The sequence below is a fragment of the Vombatus ursinus genome, unplaced genomic scaffold, assembly GCF_900497805.2.
Source record: "Vombatus ursinus unplaced genomic scaffold, bare-nosed wombat genome assembly UNPS02014818.1, whole genome shotgun sequence".
Classification (NCBI taxonomy): Eukaryota; Metazoa; Chordata; class Mammalia; order Diprotodontia; family Vombatidae; genus Vombatus; species Vombatus ursinus.
Genome location: NW_020954596.1, coordinates 72753236 through 72768043, shown reverse-complemented (window position 1 = coordinate 72768043; position 14808 = coordinate 72753236).

Genomic DNA, 14808 nt, shown 5'->3' with positions numbered 1-14808 from the left:
TGAGTGGCAGTTGGTGAGAACTGTTGGTTGATTCTCCACAAGAGATGCTTTCCTGGCAGATGATTGTGAGGGCTGATCTGGAAGCAGGACAGGTGACATGGGGGCTGCTGCCGTTCTCAGGGCATTGTACTTGTCTGCTCATTGGTAGCAATCAGGCAGCAATTATTGCTTGTGAAGATGAGAAAGGTGGAACTCTTCTCCACAGTGATTTCTCCCCTCATGGATCATTGTGGCAGCTAGTCTGAAAGTAGATTTCATGGTATGGTCAATTTTTCCCTCTGCTGCTTTAGTTCCTTCACCCTATCCTACCCTCATTGAATTTTTGCTTCTGATTTTTTTAAAGAAATATTTAATTATTCAGATCACTTTGAACATAAAGAGGTATTTCTCAAAGCCCTTCATCTTTTCTCGTGAGAAGAGACCAACCTATATTTGGAACATAGGAGTCACTTGACTATGACAAAAATACAAACACTATAAGACATGGTCGTATTCTTCTTGCTTTGCTTTCTGATTGACATTGTCAGACTTGTTTTTTTTAACTTCTTGCAGTTATCTACACCTCATCTTGTAAGCACAAAACTGAATCCCCTAGCTTCTTGTTTTCTGTAGCAAAACTCTTGAAAAAAATTGCCTGGTTGACTCATCAATTCTCTTCTTCAATAAATGGTAAGGGCTTTCCTAATCTAAACGCTATGGTATGCCCCTAAAATCAGTCCTATGCTTATGTGGAAAGGCACATGCTTCAACCTAGAGCCTATTTGTTAATGATTTTGAAATTTGAATTAGTGAGTCCAAATTAATAAAATTTCCTTATATTGATCTATAACCTGTTTTAGGATACATAAATATAATAATTTTTCTATTTGTTCAACCACAAAACTATAAGAGCAATGGCAGTCATGGTAAGGTAATTATAGTCTGGGAAATCTTCTGAGAGATTCATTTCAGGATGTTATTAAAAATCAAAATCAAAATGACTACACATTTCCTCATTGGAACTCTTTCAAAGTCTGAAAGAACTAGTAATTCTCAGGAACTTTGATGGTGATTTTTATAGTCAGTTAGCCTAGAAAATGATTTCACTACTTAAAGGAAAATTGTTTTTCAATATGTCCATGAAATTTTGTCAGTAGATTCCAGTTTATCCTAGAATACATCTGCATGGAATGACAGTCAAGCTCCTTTTATGATAAACCTCAGTGAATGAAATCCCAATGCAATAGCCCTCTCAAATCATTAAATAAACCCTCTAAGAGTTGCATTATGTAAGGGCATAATTAAATACACTCTTAGACATAAGCATAGCAGTTCTGCTAGCCATGATCCCCTTCAGTGGATCAAAGTAGTGAAGAGATTTTCAGTTTTATTGGGAAATTGTTAACTTCTGAAAACATCCCTGAGGAATCAAAGCAAAAAGACACATTGAATTATTTTCTCCAGTTGACTGAGTTGATTTTGTTTTTAAATAAACCAAAATGAAGTAAGTTAGATAACCTGTTACTTGGTATTGGCAAAAGCCTAGAGTCGGCTAGTGGTGGGGAACCCGTGGCCTTGAGGCCATATGTGGCCTTCTAAATCTTTGGGTGCAGCCTTTTGACTGAGTCCAAGTTTTACAGAACAAATCCCTTTATTAAGGAGATTTTTCTGTGAAGTTTGGATTCAGTCAAAGGGCTCCACTTGAGGACCTAGAGGACCATATGTGGCCTCAAGGCCCCAGGTTCCCCACCCCTGGTAGATGATAGATACCACTCTCTGAAGAAAGATGTTATGATTTCTAGACATTTCAGAAATTCTTACAAATAAAATTGCCCCTTCAAAAGAGAAAAGAGGGTAATAATTATATTTGATCCAGATAAGAGAAAGTTTCTATCAACCAAGTACCCAGGCTGCAGTAAAATCATGGGAATAGATTGGTTTTCATCTGATAGAATACTGCAAAAACGGCAGTGGTGCTTTTAATGAGTGATCTTAAGCAATTCATTTAACATTGTCTCTGCCTCCATTGTACTCATTTCTAATCTGGAAGATTAAGACACAACTATTTTCCAGCACCACTGACGCTTAATTTTATTTGATTCTGAAGGGTTTGCGGCTCTTTGGATCATCTTTATGATGTTGTGGAGAGATCAAGAAGCTTCTTAACTGTCAAAATTTGTTGCTCTGGAGGTGCTTATAATGTTTACCAAGGTACTTCCGGGTTGTCAGAGAGCTCTGGGTCTTTTTTTCCCCTTGGTTTATTTCAGGGGCTTGATGTTGCATCTATAAATCTTTGGCATGTTGCACGTGACTCTTTCTCATGTGTATCCCATTTCGTATGGCCTGCTTTACAAAACACTTTATGTTACTATACTTTGCTCTGGGATTCTTAAAGACCTGCTCCTAATATGGATTTTTTCACCAGCTTGAGTTAGAGTTCAGCAATAATGAGGAAAACATTATGTGATTCAATAGCCTTTTGTTACAAGACCATGTAAGCATCACCTGTGAAGAATGAATTCTCAAACATTTGTGGCTGCATATAATTGAACATGAAATATGCATTGTCATTTTTGAGCATAATTTATATGCCAGGCTTAATGTCGTGATTCTGAGTCTACATTACCATATCCAATCAATATACTAGGGCAGACAGTATAGTGAATATTGTGCATATACAGATGTTCTGATGACAGAGACTTTTTAGATTTGGAAGGAGGCAGGTCATTTTTCTTGAAATAAAAATGATCTCAACTTAAAACCAATAATGATACATTTCTTGGTAATGAGGAGAAATGGGATTAGGGGACTGAAAACTTACTCAGGCTTTTTCAAACTTCAACAAGGCATATGGTTTGAAAAACTTTCTGTTTCCCTAGCCACCCTTCCTTTTCTTCCCATTTTTCCTTTAAATAATGGAGAAAGGCATTAACTTAATATGTATTGAAGGCTCAAAGCTATTGTATTGTTTTTTTTTTTCTCTTTCATCTGGAAAATGCATACAGTAAAGTTCATTTCTATGACTTCACAAGGAATGAAAAGAGTAGGACAATATTATATGTTAAATGTTGGAAAGTGTATTTTTAGAGTCATCTACTAGGCATTCTGATTTTAATGTGGTATTTGGGGAGTAAATGGGAAGCAATATCAGGGCATCCAAGAACTTCAGTTCTAGAAATAATTTGGTGAATGGCAAAGTACACATTTTAGGCTTCTATTTCCAAATATTCTGTGATTTCTGTTCCCTAAAAGTCACAAATTCTATATTGTAGTGCAACTGACTTTAATAGAGTCAAAAAAAGATAGATTCTTTTCTTATTTTAATTCCTTGTTTTTTTTTTTTTTGATGGAGAGGTTCTTTAGACCTGTGATTTGGTTAAGTGATTTGCCCAGGATCCCACATCCAGTATGTCAAGAGGGCAACTTGAATCTAAGGCTTATTGATTCTGAAATCAGCTCTCTGACACTGTGCCACACTGTCTTTGCTAGGTCCACATTATGAATGAGGAACTTGAAGCATTTTGAGAGGGCGCATTGAACAAGTTAAGTTTAGATAGCCTATAAGCAACTGAAACACTATGAATTTTCTACCTACTCCACTTTCGATAAGTGCTTATTTAATGATGGCAGCATGGTTCAAGTCTTCATATTGGACTACGAGGATGTGGTTCAAACCCTGACTTCCATTTATTACTTGTACAACCTTGTACAAGTCACTCCACATCTATTCAGCTCAGTTTTCAAATTTGTAAAATAAGGGGTCTAAATTGGAAAACCTCCAAAGTCTCTTTCAATTCTAAATATATTATTGTGTGATCCTGAATGAAAAATAGAATGTAAAAAGGAAAGAAATTCATCCCTGGAATCATAGAACTTCAGAGCTAGAAGGAACCTCATTGATCCCAAGGCTAACATCTTATTTTACAGTCTGAATCCCAAAGTGGTGAAATAATTCCATTGAGGTCACAGGCAGTCAATAGCAGAATTAGGTTTTTCACCTATATCTCTTAAATTCAGAGTATTCTAAAACAAACTACTTCTCCCTATAACATGATGTCTGTCCTGTTAATCTTATTCTCCTTTCAATTTCTGTCAATAGGATGTTACAGTAATTTCCAAAGTGATTTTTTCTTAGTAATTTTTCTGCAATAAAGGGTGATTATATGAATGTCTGTTTATTGTTTGGCTATTTCCTCATACCCAACAAAACAATTTTTTTCTGGCCGTATCAGTGGATCCTTGTTAAAGTTGTGCAACTGCATACTATATAACTCCCGCTCTACCAGTAAGTAATTGAATACATCTTATACCCTGGAACATGAGCAGACCACATATCAAAAATGGCTGATTTGGGGATTATTGAAGAGTTTTAAGACAGTATGCAGTTTTCTGTTACCTAAGTGAGAAAGGCAGCATGGTATACTTGATAGTGTTAAAAGGAAATCTTGGTTCAGTCCTCTCCCTGGGTCAGCCACTAGAATTCCAACTTTGAGCTGCCTTCGTTAGACAGAGGTTTATAACATTATGTAGGAGGCAGCAAACAAACAAACAAACAAAAAAACAAAATCAAAACCAAAACCAAAGCAAAAAAAATTCCAAAGAAAAAGGAGAGAAAAAAATGCAAAATGGCTGTCTGCTGAGAGTTTACAAATAGCTGAGGAAAGAGGAAAAGCAAAAAGGTAAAGGAGAAAGGGAAAGATATATCCAATTGAATGCAGAATTTCAGAGAAGAGCAAAGAGAGATTAGGCTTTCTTAAATGAGCAATACAGAGATATAGAAGAAAACAATAGAATAGGAAAGACAAGATATCTCTTAAAGGAAATTAAAGATATCATAAGGAAGTTTCATGTAAAAAAATGGGATGATAAAAAACAAAAATGGTAGGGAGTTAAAAGTACAAGAGATTGAGAAGAAGTGGCAAGAATACATAAATGAACTATACAAGAAAGATCTTAACACTACCAATAACCCTGATGGTGTGGCTACTGATCTCTAGCCAGAGATCCTGGAGAATGAAGTCAAGTGGGCCTCAGGAAGCAAGGCTTGTAGAGGTGATGGAATTCCAGCTGAGCTATTTAAAACCATAAAAGATGGTGTTGTTAAAGTGTTGCACTCAATATGCCAGTGAATTTGGAAAATACAATAGTGGCCACTGAATCGGAAAAGATTCAGTTTATGTCCCAATCCTAAAGTAGGGCAATGCCAAAGAATGTTCAAATTACTGAACAATTGAGCTTATTTCACATGCTCACAAGGTTATGCTTATGATTCTGCAACCTAGGCTTCAACAACTGAGAATTACCAGAAGACTAGGTTGATCTTTGAAGAGGCAGAGGAACTAGAGACCAAATTGTCCACATTCACTGGATTATGAAGAAAGCAATGAAGTTCTGAGGAAAAAAACAAAACAAATGAAGAAAAAAAAAACAACAAAACATCTAACTTCTGCTTCCTTGGCTACACTAAAGCCTTTCATTGTGTGGATCACACCAAAATGTGACAAGTCTTCAAAGGGATGAGATGAGATCATCTTACTTGTCTCCTGAGGAATCTGTATGCAGGCTAAGAGGCAACAGTTAGAACTGAAGATGGAACAACTGATTGGTTTAGGACTGGAAAAGGAGTATGAAAAGACGTTCTATTGTCAGCTTATTTATTTAACTTATATGTATCATGTGAAAGGTCAGACCTGATGATTCAAAAACTAAAATAAGGTTATTGGGAGAAATATAAAAAATCTCAGATATGCAGGTGATGTCATTCTGATGGCAGAAAGTGATGAGGAATTAAGAAGCCTCCTGATGTGGGTGAAAGAGGGGAATGTAAAAACTGGCTTGAAGTTTAACATAAAAAACAACAAGATTTTGGCAACTGGTCTCCACATCCTGGCAAACCAAGGGAGAAGAAATGGAAGAAGTGTCAGATTTTGTATTCCTGGGCTCAAGGATCACTGCAGATGGCAACAGCTATGAAATTAAAAGATGCTTGCTGCTTGGAAAGAAAATGGTAAATCTGGACAGCGTACTAAAAAACAGAGACATTACCTTACTGACAAAGGTCTGCTTAGTCAAAGCTATGATGTTTCTAGTAGCAATGTATGGCTGTAAAAGTTGGACTTTAAGGAAAACTGACTGCTGTAGAATTGTGGTGCTGGAGAGGACTTCTGAGAGTCCTTTGGATAGCAAGGAGATCAAATCAGTTAATATTTAAAGAAATTAATTCAGGCTATTCACTGGAAGGTCAAATACTAAAGCTGAAGCTTAAATAGTTTGGCCATATGATGAGATGGGATTCATCAGAAAAGACCCTGATGTTGGAAAAGATTGAAGGCAAAGGAAAAGGGAATGGCAGAGGATGAGGTGGATAGATATGTCATGGAAACAATGAACATGAACTGAAACAGACTTCAAGAGATAGTGGAGGATATAAGGACCTGGTGTGTTTTGGTCTATGGGGTCATGAAGAGTCAGATGACTGAACGAATGAACAACAAAACAATTTACTCGAGGGTAAAACAATCCTGATTGGTAAACCTTTCAATGAAGAGGTGGGATTAATATGTCCTTGGGCAGCTAGGTGGCATAGTGGGAAATGGCAAACTACTCCAGTATCTTTGCCAGGAAAACCCCTAAATGGGGTCACAGAGAGTTGGGCATAACCACACAAAAAAGCTCTTCCTCAGAGACAACTAGGTGGTGGTGTGGCTAGAGTGCTGGACCTGAAGTCAGGAGGACTCATCTTCCTGAGTTCAAATCTGACCTCAGACACTAGCTATGTGACCCTGGGCAAGTCACTTTAACCCTGTTTGCCTCAATTTCATCATCTGTAAAATAAGCTGAAGAAGAAAATGGTGAACTACTCAGATATCTTTGCCAAGAAAACCCCATATGGGGTCATGAAGAGTCAGACACCACTGAAAAAGACTAAACAGCAAAGCTTTCCCCCATTACAGCATCATTGGGAGAAGGGATTACTACTAAGGAGATGATACTAGCCCTCAGGTGCCCAGAATCCTTAGATGATGGAAGTAGTCTGTAGGAGACTGGATTAATCTGCCAGAGATTGGACTAGTCCTAAGGGGACTGAGCCCTCTCCTGCAGGCTGGTTGAGCAGTGTACCCAAAAGCTGAGCAAAATTAACACACAAAGGTTCTTGAGACTGACTCTATCCCAGTGGTGGACTTTATACAATTGAAAGCTGACTTTGAAGTCAAGAAAAGCTGGGTTCAAGTCCTGGTTCAGAATCAATGAATCAATAATCATTTATTTAGTGGTTCTTATGTTCTGTGCCAGGCTTTAAAAGAACACAAATGAATGAATTGAAAAGTATTTATTGAGCAGTTATCATGTGCCAAGAATTGTCCTAAACCCTTGGAACTGAAATACAAAAATCAAAGTCAGCACATGCCCTTTTACCCTGAGAGTGGAGACAACATACACAGGGAAATAATGATAAGGGAGGTAACTTTGACTGGACCTTAGGGTACTAGGTTGATGCACAGTATGCAAGAATAATGGCAGAATTAATTTAATCATAGTTCATGGTTCCATAGCTGGGAGTCAGTCAGTCAATAAATATTAAGTACCTCCTGGAATGATGCTAAGCACTAGGGATACAAAGAAAGGGAAAAAAAACAAAACAAAAAAAAAATCCCTGCTCTCAAAAAGCTCCAAGCCTAGTAGGTGAGACAACATTCAAATAACTAAGTACAAACAATTCATAGAAGGAAGACATTAGAATTAAAGTGGATCAGAAAAGGTTGCCTGTAGGTGGTATCATTTTAACTGGGACTTGAAGTTAGTAGGAGGCAGGGAAGAGGAAGGAGAACATTTCATCCATGAAGGATGATAACCAGCAAAAATGTCCCAAATCAGGAGATGAAATGTCTTCTTCAAGGAACAATAAGCAAGCCAGTATCACTGTATCACAAGATAATTAGAGGGCTGGGAGGCCTAAAAAGACTTGAAAAATGAGGAGGGGGAGGCAGGTTATGAAGGACTTTGAACATGAAATGGAAGATTTGCCATTTGATCCTGGAGGCAACGGGAGTCACTGAAAGAAAAAAAAAGGATATCTGTGATGGGGGACATGGTGAATGGTAAGCAGGAAGAGATAGAGGAAATGGACAAAAAATTGTGGGTTAAATGAGGTGAGGGTGGGCCTTTTCCTGAAATAGTGCAGGAAAAGCAGTTATGAAGCAGGAGAGCCCCGGGTTGGAGGTTTCTCTAGCACAGGTAGGTTATGTTAAAGTGAGACAATTCTTGCCTTTAAAGAACTTACAATCTATCAACATCCTATCTGTTTCTGTTATGTAAACTTTTAGTGCCCTGCCTATTTCTCTAACAATGTAAATTACAGATTAGTTGCTTATTATTGTTCATCCTTCACTTTTCAAAGAGGGTTAATGAAGTCCCAGGGTGATGTCTTGATTCAAGTGAGGCAGAGTTGAACAAAGTTTTCAGCTTCACTTTTCTTCCAGAGTCATCAAAATCCAGTGAAAAGATAAAAGTCAATATAATATGACTGGCGATGGCCTGAGATATAGTGGATGACCTTGGTGTCTTTGATGTCTGACCAAGCTCTGACAGCTCCACAGAGCCTGCTTCAGTCACCTTCATGGCTGTTAGAACAAATTGTTCTCATCCACCCATTCCACTGGGGCAGGTTGAGGGGGAGTCTTCACACGCATAGGGTAGACATCCTGCTCACTTACTGATGGGTTTGAGGCCTGTTGGTTACCCTCAACCTGGTTTAGCCCATCCACCAAGGTAGTTTATCAGGGTGTGGCTGTTATGTATTCTCCAGCTTCTTGGTGCTACAGGCAAGAGTTGGATAAAGGCTGATAACAAAGGTGGATGAGCAATACTGATAAGAGTTCCTTCACTAGGAGCTCCCCATACTGATGAAATCACAAGTCTGAACCAAAAGAGTGAATTGTCTTTAAGAAAAAAATAGGGTCCTCAACAAAAGTGTGCTATTCTCCTGTCAGTCTTTCCCCCACCTCCCAGATCGAATAGCTCCCCTTCCCCCCCCACCCCCCAAGGATGGCCAGACCATTGAACTTAAAGTTAGAAAGGCTCAGGTTTAAATCCCACTTAATCTACTAGCTTTCTGATTGTGGGCAAATCACTTAACCTCTGCTTCAGTTTCCTCAACTGTAAAATGATGAGAATAATAGTACTACCTCAGAAGGCTGTTGTGAGGGTAACATGAAATAATGTTTGTAAAGCACTTCAGGCAGTGTTGGGTACATAGTAGGTGCCTAACAAATTCTTATTTTTCTCTTTTCCTTCAAGTTTTCCAAGGTTTCTCACTGCCTCTGATTTATAAGACTGCAATAGTTAATTAACATAAAGAATTATTGAAAATGTACTTCTCACCAGCAGCAGGCATTACTATTCAGAGATACTAATTTCACAAACAAAATCTCAGGGATCTAGTGACAGAATTGTTACCTATATCAGAGAGCTCTCCCTTTTGCATGAACATTGCAATGTATGGCTTTTTTACTGTGGGGTTACTGCATATGTAGGGTTAATGATAGAACCCTCCAATGGTACTGCTATGACTGGGTGAAATTTGTTATTTATAATGGCCTCAAAAAAATCCTGTCCAGAAGATTGCATCACTGCAAGTCACAGAGAGTAAAAGAGAAGTTCCATATATGAGTGCAATCTATAACATCTCAGCAGGGACATCTTGACAACAGGGTCAAGAGAACATAAGAAATACACACTTCTCAATATTTACAGATCAGTCACACCTGCCAATCCTTGCTACGGCTGCAGAGTTAAACCAATGTTCTATTTACAGATTCAAGGACACAGAGAGCAGATTATATAGAACTGACCACCCAAAAGAGCACACTGTTCAAAATTGTTTCAAAGCAAAACTCCAAAGTTATATCATAATTAGAAAGTGAGTTCAATTAGATATTTATTTGTTTTTCAATCTAATTTATTTTTTTAATTGTTAAAATATTTTTTCTCAGAACTTCCTCCCCAACTGAAAAAAAATCGAAACTCTTACAAGAATTATGCATACTTAAGAAAAAACAAATTCCCACACTGACTGTGTCTAAAAAACCTATGCCTCCTTCTGCACACAGAGTCCACTATCTCTCTGTTAGGAAGTAGTTAGTGTGCTTCATCCGTCCTCTGAACTTACGGCTAGTAATCTCATTAATAAGAATCCATAAATCTTTAAAAGTTACTTGCTTTGCCTATTGTAATTGGCTTTGCACATATCCAGATCACCTAGCATAGAGATGCCCATATGGCTCTCCCAAACTAGGAACTTGCTTTTGGGAGAAGATATCCCATATTCCCCTCCCACTTGGGCAGGAATAGCCCTTTCTATTGACTATGTAGACAAAATAGGCTGCATCTTTAAAACTACAGATTGAAACAGTCTCACTCTCTTTTTAGCTTCATCCAGAAAGGAAGAAGGTCCAAGTTCACCCATAGCAGGCCACCATGAATTGAGCTGGTGGAAGGACAAATTACTTTCCCCTCACTTTCTTATGGCCCAATGGTCCTGAAAAACAGGCTTAGGGTTTTGGTCCATTTCATTTATCATTTTCAGTTTCTGTCAAAGGCAGTGGAATCCATAGACTCAGACATGAGCTATGGTGACCTTGAAGGAAGGAATTCAGGCCAAACATTTAGCCAGCCAACCCAATAGGAAAGTTCTGAGAAGCCAGGGTGCCTAGGACTTAATCCAAAGGGAGGCTTTGGACATAGAAATTGGTAGGACTGTGCTATATAGGAAGCAAGCTGAACTATGAACTTAATCCTCTTTAACTTCCCAGTAAATGAAGAGGTTCAGGGGTTCAAGTTGTAGGTGCTAATCAATCAATGGAATGGCATTATGTTCCCAGGTGTCAGGGATGATGTTTGCATATTTATTCCTGTTACACCTTTGAAACAAATATTACCATGTAGCAGCTAATGGAAATGTTAATTTGTGGTTAAATGGAACTGAGGTGTGGGGGAGGGACCCTAAAATTAGAGGAAAACCATTGGTGGTGGCTACAGCCAATACAGAGACTAGATATGTCCAATCCTCCATCTTCATTTTTTTTTTTTTGCCTTGTCTATCTCCCTTGCCTCTCTCCTTACTTCCCCATCTTGGAATTCCTGGTTTCCTTCAAGTATCAGGTATCAAATTTTACTTTCTACATGAAAGTTTTTTCTACTAATTCCTCCCCCTCCATGATTGTTTTCCCTCCCATAACTACCTTGTATTCATTTTTGCATGTACATACAAATGTAAATCTACATGCACGTACATATCATGTATGTAATTATTATGCTATGCTACATTAAACCATGTTATGTTATGGTATGTTATATGCTATGTCATGCTATGCCATATCATATATCATATAATACCATACTATATCATGTCATATAATATCAATTATGTATATACTTATTATGCACATACTGTGTTTTCTCCTCCATTAGAATATAAGCTTCCTGAGGGCAATAAATGCTTGTTAATTGACTCGTAAGTCCATGAAAGAAGAGACAGGACAAAAATATTGAAAAAACTAGAGCCAGACTATGGAGAAACTATAAGAAGCAGGTTAAAGAAAAAATTGTGGAGTAGAAAGACCCCTGGCAAGATGACTCAGGATGCTCACTGATTGCAAGTGAAATTTCCAGTGCTACCTAATACTAGATGGAAATTGAAGCCTGTCATGATGTGTGCAGTAGCTCCATGAGTTCAGAGTAATTCACAGAAAGCTGTCTGAGAGCAGAACCCCAGAGTTTGGGCCACTGCTCTGGAAACTTCAAGGACTACTACTCCTATGATCTGCAATGGTGGAATTAGGGCAGTGCCTTTCACTTATGTAAATAGATGACCCAGACTTTTTCCTTCACTTAGCTCCTGGAAACCCTTGACTCCTTATCCCTGCCTCATACTAATGATTGAAGTCCTGCTGACTCAGTCCACTCTAAATATATATTCCCTAATCTCAATGTAATGGGCTGTCATTGTTACACAATAGTCCTATTCCTCCAATGATTGATTCTCTCTTCCCCTCAATAGTTACTTCAAATCTTTTCTTCTCTTTTCAAACAACCTAAGCCACCCACTCCCTCTCAGTGGGAGAAGTCATATCAAATTGTACCAAAAAAAAATTACAGATGCTCACTGTGAGCTTCCTCTTTTCTCTAGTTCTATACTTCAAATCCCTTCAATATCACCCTCCTTCCTTCTCCTTTGCTTTAGTTTCTGAAAAGGGAGTGCCTGTAGAAGCCTTTTTGATTTACTTCTCGCTAATTTTTAGTCTCTTTATAATCCCCCAGGTCTTTCTCTGCTATGCACAAATATGCCTTGGTCTCCTGTATCCTTAAAAAATTAATTTGGCTTTGACATCCCCTCAAACTAATATCCTAAATTTCCTCCTTTTTATTTCAAGCTCCTAGAAATAGCCATTTTTACCCCTTCCCTCCACTTTCTCACCTTCTATTCTTCCCCCTATCCTTGATATCTGGCTTACCACGCCACCACTTGACTGAAAGACTTTCTCCCAGGTCAGCAATGTCACAGCCACTATTCTTTTTGACCTCTCCAGTCATATTTGACATTTTATCAGCCATACTAGTTGGATACACCCTCCTTTGTTGGCTTCCATTACTGTATTTTTCCTGGTTCTCCTCCTATCTATCTAACCATTCTTTCTCAGTCTCCTTTGCTGGGATCATCATCTATTTCCCATACCCTAAATAAAGGTATACTCCAGGGATCCATCCTGCTTTTGCTTCTTTTCTCTCTATTTAATGTGTTACCTGGTGATCTTGTCATCTTTCATGGATTTAATAATCTTCATTACAGATGACCCCCAAATTTATACATCTAGCCCTCATCTCTCTCCTTCCATTTCCTCAAGCTATCGTCATCTATGTTCTCTTTCATCGCCAAGCTTCTAGGAAAAAAACTATACTTTTTCACTTACCAGTGACTTTTGAACACATTGCAATCATCTCTCTCATAGGTCACAAGTGATCTCTTCATTGCTTAAGCCAATGACCTTTTAATAGTCTTTTTACTCATACCACAACTACCTCATTGCCTTTGTATTAAAAGGTAAACTTCCCTGGTATTTAAAGTCCTTTGCAATCTGACTCCATTATATTTTTACAAGCTGATTTTTTGGTAGTTATTCTTTGCATTCTAACCAAACTGCCTTACTTAACATCTTCTGTCTCTGATCAAGCAGCATACCCACTACTTTTTCTAGCTCAGAGTATTGGTGTGAGACAGACAGAAGGTGCATTTAATACTGAGAAGGTTGTCCAAGGGCATATTGTCTTCTAGGATTGACATCAGAGATCCAGATTTCCACGATTGCAAGACGATGGTAGGAGTGCCGGGTGAAGAGTTGCTGATAATAGTTTGAGTGTTCCACAGAGTATCATAGAAGCATAGAGAAAAGGGTGGAATGGTGACATAGTAGGGGACATGTAGTTGATAGAGATGGATATGAGGATATGGAGAAGAGTAGCAGGAAAGGGAGCTTTCATCTCGGAAGACTATAACTCTGAATCACAAGAACTCTGAGAGCATTTGCTAGCTAAATTATAGTAGTTTAGCACACCCTTCTCAGTAGTACTTGAACGTCATACCTTACCACAAGTTGAAATAATTATACTTCCCTGAGGAAGAAGTGTAGGGCAGTGGGGAAATATAGAGGAGAATGGCAGTAGGCCAGATGTTGAGCTCTGTGCCTAGGCACTTTTATCTATCTGGGCCTTGTGGTCAGACTGCATTATTATGAGGGGCAGAGTCAGATAGGAAGAGGCCTGTGTCTAGATTCTTAAAGGATATAAAGGGCTGAGGAAAGGTAGAATTATCCACTTTGAAATAATCAATGAACACAGCTCTCCCTCAGGATTCAGATTCAGTGGTGACTTGACCTCATGCCCTAGCATGTAAGGGGAAGGGATGCTCAGCAGACCTCTGGTCCTAAACTAAGCCTAGCAACCAAGTGGCCTGGTAGCAAGGACAGGAGTAGAAGATAAATGGGGAGAGGTCCAAGATTGGACCCTGAATGGTTATAGAGGACAGAAGAATAGGTTATTTACTCATTCTGCAATTATCAGTGAGGGCAGTTCTGCTTCAAGAGCTATCTCCAAAGCTGATTTGCTTGGGATCAAGGAGAACACTATGTCTTTGGTTCTGATCTGGGTGAGAAATTACCCAAAGAAGTTTATGTCTAGGCTTCTTGAAAATCAACAAAATTTTTCCACATAGAGAGTATGCCTGTGCACAGACTCCAGTATCTCATAATACTTGGGGATTAGAGATCTGCAGTCAATTGGTGAAAATTTTTTTTTGATATACCTTCCAGAAGCCTCTATGAGTGGGCTCTTCAGCAGGGTGGAGTTAGATCATACTTTGGAAGGCACAGTCCAGTAACTTAAGTTTAAAAGGCTATATGAATGGAGAAAAAGAAATCAATCTGGTAGATTTTGGGAATATAAAATCCATAAGATTTAGGAATTGAATGTATATGGAAGTGAAGGAAAGGGAATGATCAAGAATGATTCTTAGAGACTAGAAGCAATACAGAAATTTACAGTAAGAATGGCTTTGGGGGGATATAAGTTCCATATTGAGTTTCAGATGAATATGAGACATCAAAATGGATATATATATATACAGACACACATCAGGCAATTGGTAATGTAGAAATGTAGAGCTCAGACAAGATACTATGGATATAGATAGATAAATAGATGTTAGACCTAAGATATAGATAGATAGATAGATAGATAGATAGATAGATAGATAGATAGATAGATAGATAGATAGAT